The sequence below is a fragment of the Triticum aestivum genome, chromosome 2A (genome assembly GCF_018294505.1).
Source record: "Triticum aestivum cultivar Chinese Spring chromosome 2A, IWGSC CS RefSeq v2.1, whole genome shotgun sequence".
In the NCBI taxonomy this organism is placed as follows: Eukaryota; Viridiplantae; Streptophyta; class Magnoliopsida; order Poales; family Poaceae; genus Triticum; species Triticum aestivum.
The window spans coordinates 424,103,717-424,119,109 of record NC_057797.1 but is presented as its reverse complement, the minus strand read 5'-3'; positions in this window follow the sequence as shown (position 1 = coordinate 424,119,109).

Below are 15,393 nucleotides of genomic sequence, written 5' to 3'. Positions count from 1 at the left end.
GGTTGCTTCTTCCTGGACTCTTCGTGGGTGGAGCCCTCCGTGGACTCGCGCAACCGTTACCCTTCGTCGGTTGAAGTCTCCATCAACGTGGATGTACGATAGCACCACCTATCGGAACCACGTCAAAAATCTTTGTGTCTCCATTTGCGTTTGCACACTCCAATCCCATCCCTTTACTTTCTTGCAACTTGCATGCTTTACTTTCCGCTGCTCATATATTCTTGCCATGCTTTCTTGAAAAGTATTGTGAATGTTTAAACTTGAGCTAAAACTCCACCTTCACCTAAAGAATTTAAAACTGCTACTTTTCTTTGTTGAGGGTCTAATCACCCCCCCTCTAAACACCTCTTCTTGATCCTTTCACATATGCATGTTACTACTCTAAGTTACTCCCCATTGTGGCTAGTCTAATGCAAGAAACCAAATGTAGCAATAAATACTGGACATGTTCTCACTACAAAAGGGGTTTGAGAAAACAAATCATGGGTTTCCTCACTTGTCACAGATTGACTCCTCCTCGTGGTCGCCGTCGATGAGGTCTGATTTGTCAGCTGAGGATCCCAAGCCAGTGTCGCAGAACATGTCCTTCAAAATGATAAAAGGGGCTCCATGGCGATGAAGGATGGCAAATTGTTTATAACGAGCCGCAGGAGATCAGCTGCAGGGCCATCGATGAGACTGATGACCAAAAAGTATAGGGGATCTATCGTAGTCCTTTCGATAAGTAAGAGTGTCGAACCCAACGAGGAGCAGAAGGAAATGATAAGCAATTTTGAGTAAGGTATTCTCTGCAAGCACTGAAATTATCGGTAACAGATAGTTTTGTGATAAGGTAATTTGTAACGGGTAGCAAGTAATAAAAGTAAATAAGGTGCAGCAAGATGGCCCAATCATTTTTGTAGCAAAGGACAAGCCTGGACAAACTCTTATATAAAGGAAAGCGCTCCCGAGGACACATGGGAATTATCGTCAAGCTAGTTTTCATCACGTTCATATGATTCGCGTTCGGTACTTTGATAATTTGATATGTGGGTGGACCGGTGCTTGGGTACTGCCCTTCCTTGGACAAGAATCCCACTTATGATTAACCCCTATTGCAAGCATCCACAACTACAAAAGAAGTATTAAGGTAAACCTAACCATAGCATGAAACATATGGATCCAAATCAGCCCCTTACGAAGCAACTCATAAACTAGGGTTTAAGCTTCTGTCACTCTAGCAACCCATCATCTACTTATTACTTTCCAATGCCTTCCCCTAGGCCCAAACCATGGTGAAGTGTGATGTAGTCGACGTTCACATGACACCACTAGAGGAAAGACAACATAGATCTCATCAAAATATCAAACGAATACCAAATTCACATGACTACTTATAGCAAGACTTCTCCCATGTCCTCAGGAACAAACGTGACTACTCACAAATCATGTTCATGTTCATAATCAGAGGGGTATTAATATGCATAAAGGATCTGAACATATGATCTTCCACCAAGTAAACCAACTAGCATCAACTACAAGGAGTAATCAACACTACTGGCAACCCACGGGTACCAATCTGAGGTTTTGAGACAAAGATTGGATACAAGAGATGAACTAGGGTTTGAGAGGAGATGATGCTAGTGAAGATGTTGATGGATATTGACCCCCTCCCGATGAGAGGATTGATAGTGATGACGATGGTGATGAGTTCCCCCTCCCGGAGGGATGTTTCCCCGGCAGAACAGCTCCGCCGGAGCCCTAGATTTGTTCCGCCAAGGTTCCGCCTCGTGGCGGCGGAGTTTGTCCTGTGAGCTTGCTTATGATTTTTCTCGGATGAAATACTTGATATAGCAGAAGATGGGCACCGGGGGCCTGCCAGGGGGCCCACGAGACAGGGGGGTAGTGCGCACCCGCACCCTCGTGGCCAAGGTGTGGGCCCCCTTTGGTAAATTCTTTCGCCAGTATTTTTTATACATTCCAAAACGTGCTCCCGTGAAGTTTCAGGACTTTTGGAGTCGTGTAGAATAGGTCTCTAATAATTGCTCCTATTCCAGCCCAGAATTCCAGCTGCCGGCATTCTCCCTCTTCATGTAAACCTTGTAAAATAAGAGAGAATAGGCATAAGTATTGTGACATAATGTGTAATAACAGCCCATAATGCAATAAATATCGATATAAAAGCATGATGCAAAATGGACGTATCAATTCCCCCAAGCTTAGACCTCGCTTGTCCTCAAGTGGAAGCCGATATCGAAAAATATGTCCACATGTTTAGAGATAGAGGTGTCGATAAAATAGAATACGAACATGAGGGCATCATGATCATTCTTATAACAGCAACTGCTACCTCTAGAGCACTGCGTTGGTTTTCCCTTGAAGAGGAAAGGGTGATGCAACAAAGTAGCATAAGTATTTCCCTTAGTTTTTGAGAACCAAGGTATCAATCCAGTAGGAGTCCACGCACGAGTCCCTCGCACCTCCACAAACAAATAAATCCTCGCAACCAATGCGATAAGGGGTTGGCAATCCCTACACGGTCAGTTACGAGAGTGAGATCTGATAGATATGATAAGATAATAATTTTGGTATTTTTTATGATAAAGATGCAAAGTAAAATAAAAAGGCAATAAAAATAACTAAGTGTTGGAAGATTAATATGATGGAAAATAGACCCGGTGGCAATAAGTTTCACTAGTGGCTTCTCTCAAGAGCATAAGTATTCACGGTGGGTAAACAAATTATTGTTGAGCAATTGACAGAATTAAGGATAGTTATGAGAATATCTAGGTATGATCATGTATATAGGAATCACGTACGAGACAAGTAGACCAACTCCTACCTGCATCTACTACTATTACTCCACACATCGACTGCTATCCAGCATGCATCTAGAGTATTAAGTTCAAGAGAACAGAGTAACGCTTTAAGCAAGATGACATGATGTAGAGGGATAAACTCATGCAATATGATATAAACCCCATCTTGTTATCCTCGATGGCAACAATACAATATGTGCCTAGCTGCCCCTACTGTCACTGGAAAGGACACCGCAAGATTGAACCCAAAGCTAAGCACTTCTCCCATTGCAAGAAAGATCAATCTAGTAGGCCAAACCAAACTGATAATTCGAAGAGACTTGCAAAGATAACCAATCGTACATAAAAGAATTCAGAGAAGATTCAAATATTATTCATAGATAAACTTTATCATAAACCCACAATTCATCGGTCTCAACAAACACATCGCAAAAGAAGATTAGATCGAATAGATCTCCACAAGAGAGGGGAGAACTTTGTATTGAGATCCAAAAAGAGAGAAGAAGCCATCTAGGTAATAACTATGGATCCGAAGGTCTGAGGTAAACTACTCACACTTCATCGGAAGGGCTATGGTATTGATGTAGAAGCCCTCCGTGATCAATGCCTCCTCCGGCGGAGCTCTGGAACAGGCCCCAAGATGGGATCTCGTGGATACAGAAAGTTACGGTGGTGGAATTAGGGTTTTGGCTCCGTATCTGGTAGTTTGGGGGTACGTAGGTATATATAGGAGGAAGGAGTACGTCGGTGGAGCAACAGGGGGCCCACGAGGGTGGAGGGCGCGCCTGGGGGGGGGGGGGGGGGGTAGGCGCGCCCCCTACCTCGTGGCCTCCTGGTTGATGTCTTGACGTAGGGTCCAAGTCCTGTGTATCATGTTTGTTCCGAAAATCGTGTTCCCGAAGGTTTCATTCCATTTGGACTCCGTTTGATATTCGTTTTCTGCGAAACTCTAAAATAGGCAAAAAACAGCAATTCCGGGCTGGGCCTCCGATTAATAGGTTAATCCATTTAGATATGGTGGACTCTCATGGAAAAACTGGGTTTAAGGATATTTGGAAGTACAAGGAGTATCTCTACTTAGTGCAAAGAATTTGGCTAGCATTAGGGTGGAAGGCAAGCTCAATATGTTGGATGATCCATGACAATATAATTTATTTCAGATGTAAGAAAGCATAACCCATTACGTTATCTTCCTTGTCCAACATCAACTTTTTAGCATGTCATATTTCAATGAGTGCTCACAATCATAAAAGATGTGAAAACCTCTCTTTCTTTATTACTTCCTATTAATTGCAACGATGACCAAAACTATGTTTGTCAACTCTCAACAACTTTTATTCATCATACTCTTTTTATGTGAAGTCATTACTCTCCATAAGATCCATATGATCTCTTTACTTCTTTTTCATTCTTTCTCTTCTCTTTTATTTTTATTCCCACCAGATCATGGCAAAATAATCAGCCCCTTGAATCATAACTAATCTTTATTATATATAGCTAACAGACTCGATTACATAGAAGGACCATAAAGCAAAACTCAAAACTAAATCATACTAAAACTTTATTCTACTAGACCAAGATATTACCAAAAGGATCGAACTAAGAAAAATGGTAAAGGTAGGAGTGTGATGGTGATACGACACCGGGGCACTCCCCCAAGCTTGGCAGTTGCCAAGGGGAGTGCCCATACCCATGTGTTTATATCTCTTTCCTCGGGGGTGGTGATGGTGGAGTTGTTGATGATGTAGGCTTGTCGTCCATCTTCCAAGGCATAGGCTAACCATCGTAAAAGGACGATCGAGTCTCCGGGATCCTCAAATCCACAGCCAAACTCATCCTCTTGAATCTATATTCATACTCACAGTTTTAGTTTTGCAGGTCATGGATCTGGGCTTGGAGGCGCTCAATTTTCTCATGAAGCTTGAAGATGGCCTCCCCAATGTTCTTGCAATCTAGCTTGTGGTTGTTGGTGAGCTCCATGATCATTATATGATTGGCGTCAAGTCCACGTTCCACCATCTCCTGGAACTTGAAAACTTGTTGCTCCATTGCCTCGAGCTTCGTCTCCATGCTTCCGGTCCTCCTTGGTCCCTCAACATCGCGGATGTGCGGCAACCCCTCGCGCATCTCAATGGTTTGAGGATGTTGCAGCACTTCCGCGAGGTAGGGGTTGATGACCTTCTCGAAGAACTTGTCCTTGGGGGCACCTGGAGACGTCATGGTGATCTAAATCTGTCAGAAAAAAACTTGAAACAAAAATAGAAGATATTTGTGTGGTACGGTGGTCAAAACGTTCGGGAGATTATATAATGAATTTTTACCGACCAAAAGAAGTATCGTGCAAGAAAACAGAGTCCGAAGAGCACACGAGGTGCCCACGAGGAAGGGGGTGCGCCCTCCACCCTCGTGGAAGCCTTGTGTCCTTCCCAGACTGCTTCTTATTTTCCTATTTTCTTAAATATTCCAAAACGGAGACAAATGCTATTAGAACTATTTTGGAGTCGGTTTACTTACCGTACCACATACCTCTTCCTTTTCGGAGTCTAAAACTTCTAGAAAGTGTCCCTTATGTATTCCTCCGGGGTTATGGTTTCAATAACATTAGTTTCAACATTTATGGGATTACTTGAGATATATTGTTTGATTCTTTGACCATTCACCACCCTCGGATTTGTGCCTTCGAAGTTGTTGATTTTTATGGCACCAGAACGGTAGACCTCCTCGATGACGTTAGGGCCTTCCCATTTATAGAGGAGTTTTCCTACAAAAAATCTTAAACGAGAGTTGTATAATAATACATAATCACCTACATTAAACTCACGTTTTTGTATCCTTTTGTCATGCCACCTTTTAACTTTTTCATTAAACAGTTTGGCATTCTCATAGGCCTGGGTTCTCCATTCATCAAGTGAGCTAATGTCAAATAGTCTCTTCTCACTGGCAAGTTTGAAATCATAATTGAGCTCTTTAATAGCCCAATATGCTTTATGTTCTAGTTCGAGAGGTAAGTGACATGCTTTTCCATAAACCATTTTATACGGAGACATACCCATAGGATTTTTATATGCAGTTCTATAAGCCCATAATGCATCATCAAGTTTTGTGGACCAATTCTTTCTAGATCTATTAACAGTCTTTTGCAAAATTAATTTAAGCTCTCTATTACTCAATTCTACTTGACCACTAGACCGTGGATGATATGGAGATGCGATTCTATGATTAACATCGTACTTAGCAAGCATTTTACGAAAAGCACAATGAATAAAATGTGAACCACCATCAGTCATTAAATATCTAGGGACTCCAAACCTCGGAAAAATAACTTCTTTAAGCATCTTAATAGAGGTGTTATGATCAGCACTACTAGTTGGAATAGCTTCTACCCACTTAGTAACATAATCAACAGCAACTAAAATATGTGTATACCCATTAGAGGAAGGAAACGGTCCCATATAATCAAAGCCCCAAACATCAAATGGTTCAGTAACAAGTGAATAATTCATAGGCATTTCTTGACGTCTACTAATATTACCAATTCTTCGACATTCATGAGAAGACAAGACAAACTTACAGGCATCCTTGAAGAGAGTAGGCCAATAAAATCCGGATTGCAATACCTTATGTGCAGTTCTATCTCCAGCATGGTGTCCTCCATAAGCCTTAGAGTGACACTTCAATAGGATCTGTTCCTGTTCATGCTCAGGTACACAACATCTAATAACACCATATACTCCTTCTTTATAAAGGTGTGGGTCATCCCAAAAGTAATGTCTTAAATCACACAAGAACTTTTTCTTTTGCTGGTATGTGAAACTAGGTGGTATAAATTTAGCAACAATATAATTAGCATAATCAGCATACCATGGAGCAGTACGAGAAGCATTTATGACAGCTAATTGTTCATCAGGGAAGCTATCCTCAATAGGTAGTGGGTCATCAAGAACATTCTCTAACCTAGACAAGTTGTCTACAATGGGGTTCTCAGCTCCCTTTCTATCAATAATATGCAAATCAAATTCTTGTAGCAAGAGAACCCATCTAATAAGTCTAGGTTTAGCATCTTTATTTTCCATAAGATATTTAATAGCAGCATGATCAGTGCGAACAGTTACTTTAGAATCAACAATATAAGGTCTGAACTTATCACAAGCAAATACAATTGCTAAAAATTCTTTTTCAGTAGTAGCATAATTTCTTTGGGCACTGTCTAGAGTTTTACTAGCATATTGGATAACATTTAATTTCTTATCAACCCTTTGTCCTAGAACAACACCTACAACATAATCACTAGCATCACACATAATTTCAAATGGTAAATTCCAATCAAGAGGCTGAACAATGGGTGCAGAAATCAAGGCTTTCTTAAGTATTTCAAATGCTTCTACACAATCATCATCAAAGACAAAAGGAACATCTTTTTGTAAGAGATTAGTCAGAGGCCTGGAAATTTTAGAGAAGTCCTTAATGAACCTCCTATAAAACCGGCATGACCAAGGAAACTTCTTATACCTTTAATTTCCTTAGGACACGGCATCTTTTCAATAGCATCATCTTTAGCTTTATCAACTTCAATACCTATTTTAGAAATTTTATGCCCCAAGACAATACCTTCATTAACCATAAAGTGGCACTTCTTCCAATTCAAGACAAGATTAGTTTCTTCACATCTCTGTAAAACTCGATCAAGGTTGCTTAAGCAATCATCAAAAGAAGTTCCATATACGGAGAAATCATCCATGAAAACCTCAACAATCTTTTCACAGAAGTCAAAGAATATTGCAATCATACATCCTTGAAAGGTAGCAGGTGCATTGCATAAACCAAAAGGAATACGGCTATAAGAAAAGGTACCGAAAGGGAAAGTAAAAGTTGTCTTTTCTTGATCTTATTTTGACATAGGAATTTGAGAGAAACCAGAATAACCATCTAGAAAGCAAAAATGTGTATGTTTGGATAATCTTTCTAGCATTTGATCAATAAAAGTTAAAGGGTAATGATCCTTTTTAGTTGCTTTATTTAATTTGCGGAAATCAATTACCATTCTATAACCTGTAACAATTCTTTGTGGGATCAATTCATCTTTATCATTAGGAACAACAGTAATACCTCCCTTCTTAGGGACAAAATGGATAGGACTTACCCAATGACTATCAGCAGCGAGATAAATTATACCTGCATCCAAAAGCTTTAGTATTTATTTTCTTACCACTTCTTTCATCTTAGGATTTAACCGTCGTTGGTGATCAACAACCGGTTTCACGTCTTTCTCCAAAAAAAATTGTGTTGGCATAGAGTGGGACTAATGCCCTTAAGATCATCAAGAGTATATCCAATAGCAGCACGGTGCTTCTTCAGAGTTTTCAATAATTTATTTTCTTCATGCTCTGAAAGGTTAGCACTAATAATAATAGGATATATCTTTTTCTCATCAAGATAAGCATATTTAAGAGTATCAGGTAATGATTTAAGCTCAAGCACGGGATCGCCCTTGGGTGGAGGAGGACCCCCTAGGATTTCAACAGGCAAGTTGTGTTTCAAAATAGGTCCTTGTTTAAAGAATACTTCATCTATTTCCCTTCTTTCATTCATAAACATATCATTTTCATGGTCTAACAGATATTGTTCTAAAGGATCATTAGGAGGCACATCAATAGAAGCAAGACCAATAATTTCATCTTTACTAGGCAATTCTTTATCATGGGTTTGTCTACGGAATTTAGCAAAATTAAACTCATGAGACATACCCCCAAACCAACAGAAACAATATCCTTTTTGCAGTCTATCTTAGCATTAACAGTATTCAAGAAGGGTCTACCAAATATAATGGGACAAATGTCATCTTGTGGGGAATCAAGAACAAGAAAAAATCAGCAGGATATTTAACTTTCCCACACAATACTTCAACATCTCTAACAATCCCAACTGGTGAAATAGTATCTCTATTGTCAAGCTTAATTGTAACATCTATTTCCTCTATCTCGGCAGGTGCAATATCATGCATAATTTCTTTGTATAAGGAATGGGGTATTGCACTTGCGCTAGCACCCATATCACATAAGCCATGATAGCAATGATCTCCTATTTTAACTGAAATAACAGGCATGCCTACAACAAGCCTATGTTTATTTTTAGTATCGGGTCTAGCAATTCTAGCAGCTTCATCACATATGTAAATAACATGCCCATCAATATTATCGGTTAATAGATCTTTAACCATAGCAATACTAGGTTCAATTTTAATTTTCTCAGGGGGTGTAGATGTTCTAGTAATACTCTTACGAACCACAGTTGAAGCTTTAGCATGATCCTTTATTCTAATAGGGAAAGGTGGTTTCTCAATATAAGCAGTAGGAACAATAGGATCAACATTATAAGTGATAGTCTTTTCTTCAACTTTAATAGGTGCAACTACTTTTACTTCAATGGGAGGATTATATTTAAACCACTTCTCCTTAGGGAGATCAACATGAATAGCAAAGGATTCACAAAAAGAAGCTACTATCTTAGAGTCAAGTCCATATTTAGTGCTAAATTCACGAAAAGCATCGGTATCCATAAAAGATTTAACACAATCAAACTTGGGTGTTATACTTGACTCTTACCTTCGTCGAGATCCCAATCTTCAGAGTTGCATTTAATTCTTTCCAATAAATCCCATTTGAATTCAATAGTCTTCATCATAAAAGAACCTATACAAGAAGTATCAAGCATGGAGCGATTATTGAGAGAAAGCCGAGCATAAATTTTTTGAATAATAATATCTCTTGAGGTCTCATGATTGGGGCATGAATATAACATTGACTTAAGCCTCCCCCAAGCTTGAGCGATGCTTTCTCCTTCGCGAGGCCAAAAATTATATATATAATTACGATCACGATGAACGAGATGCATAGGGTAAAACTTCTGATGAAATTCCAATTTCAATCGGTTGTAGTTCCATGATCCCATATCATCACATAGCCTAAACCATGTCAATGACTTTCCCTTCAAAGATAAAGGGAAGACCTTCTTCTTGATAACATCCTCTGGCATACCTACAAGCTTAAATAATCCACAAACTGTGAAAGGATTAGGTGCAAATCGGGATATGATGTTCCATCACCTGTGAAAGGATTAGCTAGCAGTTCCTCTATCATACCCGAAGGAATTTCAAAGTAAACATTTTCAGTAGGTTCAGTAGGATGAGGAGAATCTCTTTGCTCTACTGGTCGGGGTGAAGATACTCCGAACAAGCCCCTCAAAGGATTATGTTCCATAGTAACAAGTGACAGTAAATTTCAGCACACTATATAAATGTTTCCTTACCAAATTCCACCTACCAAAGGCACTTCACTCCCCGGAAACGGCGCCAGAAAAGAGTCTTGATGACCCACAAGTATAGGGGATCTATCGTACTCCTTTCGATAAGTAAGAGTGTCGAACCCAATGAGGAGCAGAAGGAAATGATAAGCAGTTTTGAGTAAGGTATTCTCTGCAAGCACTGAAATTATCGATAACAGATAGTTTTGTGATAAGGTAATTTGTAACAGGTAGCGGGTAATAAAAGTAAATAAGGTGCAGCAAGATGTCCCAATCCTTTTTGTAGCAAAGGACAAGCCTGGACAAACTCTTATATAAAGGAAAGGGATCCCGAGGACACATGGGAATTATCGTCAAGATAGTTTTCATCACGTTCATATGATTCGCGTTTGGTACTTAGATAATTTGATATGTGGGTGGGCCGGTGCTTGGGTTCTGCCCTTCCTTGGACAAGAATCCCACTTATGATTAACCCCTATTGCAAGCATCCACAACTACAAAAGAAGTATTACGGTAAACCTAACCATAGCATGAAACATATGGATCCAAATCAGCCCCTTACGAAGCAACTCATAAATTAGGGTTTAAGCTTCTGTCACTCTAGCAACCCATCATCTACGTATTACTTCCCATTGCCTTCCCCTAGGCCCAAACAATGGTGAAGTGTCATGTAGTCGACGTTCACATGACACCACTAGAGGAAAGACAACATATATCTCATCAAAATATCGAGCGAATACCAAATTCACATGACTACTTATAGCAAGACTTCTCCCATGTCCTCAAGAACAAACGTAACTACTCACAAATCATATTCATGTTCATAATCAGAGGGGTAATAATATGCATAAAGGATCTGAACATATGATCTTCCACCAAGTAAAAAAACTAGCGTCAACTACAAGGAGTAATCAACACTACTGGCAACCCACAGGTACCAATCTGAGGTTTTGAGACAAAGATTGGATACAAGAGATGAACTAGGGTTTGAGTGGAGATGGTGCTGGTGAAGATGTTGATGGAGATTGACCCCCTCCCGATGAGAGGATCGATGGTGATGACGATGGTGATGAGTTCCCCCTCCCGGAGGGATGTTTCCCCGATAGAACAGCACCGCCGGAGCCCTAGATTGGTTCCGCCAAGGTTCCGCCTCGTGGTGGCTGAGTTTCGTCCCGTGAGCTTTCTTATGCTTTTTTTCTCGGACGAAAGACTTTATATAGCAGAAGATGGGCACCGGAGGCCTGCCAGGGGGCCCACAAGACAGGGGGCGCGCCCAGGGGGTAGGGCACGCCCCCCACCCTCATGGCCAGGGTGTGCGCCCCCTCTGATAAATTCTTTCGCCAGTATTTTTTATATAATCCAAAACGTTCTCTCGTGAAGTTTCAGGACTTTTGGAGTTGTGCAGAATAGGTCTCTAATATTTGCTCTTTTTCCAGCCCAGAATTCCAGCTGCCGGCATTGTCCCTCTTCATGTAAACCTTGTAAAATAAGAGAGAATAGGCATAAGTATTGTGGCATAATGTGTAATAACAACCCATAATGCAATAAATATGGATATAAAATCATGATGCAAAATGGACATATCAGAGATCGACGGCTATCGAACCCGAGGGGTTTGGGGGTGGGCAACTTAACTTGTGACGTAGCCCACGTCAAGCCATCGGTGTCGACGACCTCGATGTCATAGCCAGCGTCCGCGACATGCCAGAGTACTCTAGCTCACTGATTGAAAGGCTCAATCCAGGTCCAGTCATCGTCGTCAGCTTCCTCGGCGGCCACCTCGCCGACGTCGGGCGAAGGGGCCGCGTTAAAGCTCTTTTGGGCCATTCACTCCTTGAGCTCCCTAGTAAGCATAGCCGGGCTTAGGTTGCGATGCTCTGGAGTGGGGGTGGGGATGGGGATCTCTGGGAAAGGGGCGTTTCGCAGGCGTCATCTAAGAAACTCAGGGCAGCGAGGGTATGTGTATCAGTGGGTAAACTGCATGGGCAGAGCGGCAGAGGTTGACGATGGAGGCGGCACGGCGGTGGCGGCGATGACGACCTATCTAGGTTTGGAGCGAGGGAGGGGTGGTGTGTATGTGTGTGAGCAGGGGATTTGGGGTGAGCGAAGGATTTGGAGTGTGTGTGTGTGTGTGTGGAGGGGGTCCATGGTGGTGTTTGAGGAAATGTCGCGGGTACTGAAAATTTTACTAGGCAGGACTATAATGGTAGGGCTACCAAAAAATTGGATCAAGGGATTGAAGCAGAGTGGGAGGGGAGTAACGAACATTGCACACAGTTAAAACATAAATAATTGTGTGCTATCAAACAGGAAAACACTCCAGCCGAGCAGAAATTTTTGGGATTGCGAGGGATGCAAAAGGGAGTAAAATGTTGGGGCTACTGAAAATTTGGATCTACTGATTGAAGCAGAGCGGGAGTAACAAACATAGCACACGGCCCAGACATAATAATCATGTGTTATCAAACAGAAAAAACATCTAGGCGGGTAGATATTTTTGAGATTGCGAGGGAGTAAATATTTTCGAGAGGGGGAGGGAAGCCTTGTGGAGCCCAATCTACGGTGATCATGTGGGTGACAGGGGCAGGGGCACGGCACACGGGTAGTCCTAGGGAACTATGTTTGTTTCGTCCCCGATCGCAGATGGTTGCTGCGTTCGACTCGTCTGTTGTTTATAAATTTGGCAAAAAACACGGGAAAGGGTCAGAACACGAACACACTTGCATGTGGACCAAATATATGTATGAAAAGGGTGGTTCGATGTTCAAATACGCAATGCACAACTTTGATGTGGCACCTATCGCACAAAGCGCACATCATTATTGCTAGCCCCTTGACAAACACACACACACACACTTCGTGTTGCTGGGAGGGGAGTCCTAGCTATGAACGCATGCCCCCAAATAGCTAGGTCTGACATCTCGCCCTACCGTAACACAAAACAGAAAGGAGTACATCATGGTCAACCCCCTTGCTTCCGATTAAATATGGACCATGTGCGGGCCCACAGATGTGTTCTTCTAGCATTAGGTCGGTGAGACCATGTACGAACCATGCCTGCGGGTGGCCCAATGCGTGTGTCTGTGTGTGTGTGTGTGTGAAAACGATGTGGTTTGATATTTAAATAACGAAATCACAAATTTGATGTGGCACATGTGCATCGCAAATTAACCGGACATCCCCGACCACACGGAGGTTCATCTAGTATGAAGTAGTACTGTGCCCCCCCCCCACACCACATACTTTGAGTCGGTGGGAGGGGGCATCTCACCAGGACATATTGTAAGACTGACCAAGAAGAATTACCACCATGGTCGTATAACCTCTCTTATTTGTTGGGTCAAAGTCATGCATGGACGTTCCACACGCGGCCCCACAAAATAGGCTAGCTTGTCGCCGATAACCACGCGAGGGAGTGCCTGAAGACAACCACAGCATGCATGTGTCCCAAACATATGTATGAAGTGTCATGTGGTGTTTGAATATATACCCAGTGCACAACTTTGATGTGGCAGCATGCTTTTGGAACCGGAAAGTCCCCACGCGGAGCGAGGGTTCACGACGCATAGTATACTATATATATATATATATGTATTATGTATGTATGTATATATATATATATATGTAGGGATTCATGTCTATGCAAGCCCTCGAACTTAGGTCTCGAATCTCACCATGATTGATGTATGACTATACGGTAACGCGAAACAAGAGAAGAAGAATCCACCCTGGAAACCACTCTCACATTGTTGGTCAAAGTGATGGACATCCACGCGGGCCCACGAATATATAGGACGTCGATGATAACCAAGCGAGGGAGAGTGTCCAAAGACAACCACTGCATGTATGTGCTCCAAACATATGTATGGGCATGCGTGATGCATGCATATATGTTTGAATACCAAAAGCACATCATTTTGATGTGGCGCATGCATGCGTCAAAAATCGCACAGTCCCCACACAGATCTGGTTCATGACGCATTGCGTGCTCGCCCCCCCCCCCATGATACGTCTCCGTCGTATCTACTTTCCTAATGCTTTTCCTCTTGTTTTGGACTCTAATTTGCATGATTTGAATGAAACTAACCCGGACAGACACTGTTTTCAGCAGAACTACCATGGTGTTGTTTTTTGTGCAGAAATAAAATTTCTCGAATTGGAATGAAACTTTGCGTGGAATTTTTATACAAATAAAGATAGTTTCTTGAGCCAAGAACCACCGGAGGGGGGCACCTGGGTGGGCACAACCCACCAGGGCGTGCCCCCCTCCAGGTGCGCCCTGGTGGGTTGTCCCCACCTGGTGGCCCCGCAGACTCCAACCCTGATACTATAAAATCACATATTTGGAGGAAAAAATAAGGGAGAAAGAATTATCGTGTTTCACGAGACGGAGCCGCCGCTACCTCCTGTTGATCATCGGGAGGCCAGATCTGGAGCCCGTTTGGCGCTCCGAAGAGGGGGATCTCTGATCTTCGTCATCACTAACCCTTCTCCATCGCCAATTCCTTGATGCTCCCCACTAGGAGTGAGTAATTCCTTCATAGGCTCGCTGGTCGGTGAGGAGTTGGATGAGATTCATCATGTAATCGAGTTAGTTTTGTTAGGGCTGGATCCCTAGTATCCATTATGTTCTGAGGTTGATGTTGCTATGACTTTGCCATGCTTAATGCTTGTCACTTTGGGCCAGGGTGTCATGATTTCAGATCTGAACCATTTATGTTATCACCATTATATCTATGTTCTAGATCCGATCTTGCAAGTTATAGTCACCTACTACGTGTTTTGATCCGGCAAACCCAGAGTGACAGAAGTCGGGACACTTCCCAGTGATGACTGTAGTTTGAGGAGTTCATGTATTCACTATGTGTTAATGCTTTGTTCCAGTTCTCTATTAAAAGGAGGCCTTAATATCCCTTAGTTTCTAATAGGTCCATGCTGCAACGGGAGGGTACACTACAAAAAAATACACTTCTGTGATGATACGTGTTTGTCACAGTAGGTCGCGTTTTCTGTCATGCATGTACATGCATGACAAATTTATGGCAGAATCAAGATAGTCATACCTATGCTGTCATAGAAGTGTTCCATGACATTGCCAAAATTATCATCACGGAAGTGTCCACTTCCATGACGATAAATCGCGCGTCACAGAAGTGCTTTCGTCAAGGGTGACCGACATGTGGCATCCACCGTAACGGAACGCCGTTAAGCTATCGGGTCGGATTTTGGATCCAATAACCCGTTAACAGCCACGACCAATGTCGATTTTCCACGTGTAAAATTCTCATTGGCTGAT